This window comes from Sinocyclocheilus rhinocerous, unplaced genomic scaffold (genome assembly GCF_001515625.1).
Source record: "Sinocyclocheilus rhinocerous isolate Xijiao unplaced genomic scaffold, SAMN03320098_v1.1 scaffold697, whole genome shotgun sequence".
Taxonomy (NCBI): domain Eukaryota; kingdom Metazoa; phylum Chordata; class Actinopteri; order Cypriniformes; family Cyprinidae; genus Sinocyclocheilus; species Sinocyclocheilus rhinocerous.
Genome location: NW_015664033.1, coordinates 317,390 through 317,668, shown reverse-complemented (window position 1 = coordinate 317,668; position 279 = coordinate 317,390). Strand labels below are relative to the sequence as shown.

General features: G+C 45.5%; 1 protein-coding gene across 1 annotated transcript in view; it reads left to right on the top strand.

Moving 5' to 3' along the window:
• Window positions 1–279, top strand: part of LOC107729417 (paired box protein Pax-6-like) — a 6,273-nt gene that overhangs the window by 4,380 nt on the left and 1,614 nt on the right. The window lies entirely within an intron of this gene.

Here is a 279-nt window from a genome sequence, read left to right as displayed (position 1 = left end):
CCCATACCTACCAAGAAAACAGTACAATGCTGCAATACACATGGTCGCTCACCACGCAGGATTACAGCTACTTGCAGGCCCATATCTAAAAACAAAGAAAGGTAATAAGCCTCTCCATTTAACAAGCAAAAAGGCATTTTTTAAAACAGGCACAAACCTGAAAACTGGCCAACAGCCAGCACACGACAGACAGGAGAATAACCCAACTGCTAGCACGCATTCAAAGCGCCACATTTCACAAAGGGGCGGTACCAAGAATGGTGCATCCCAAGCAACCAA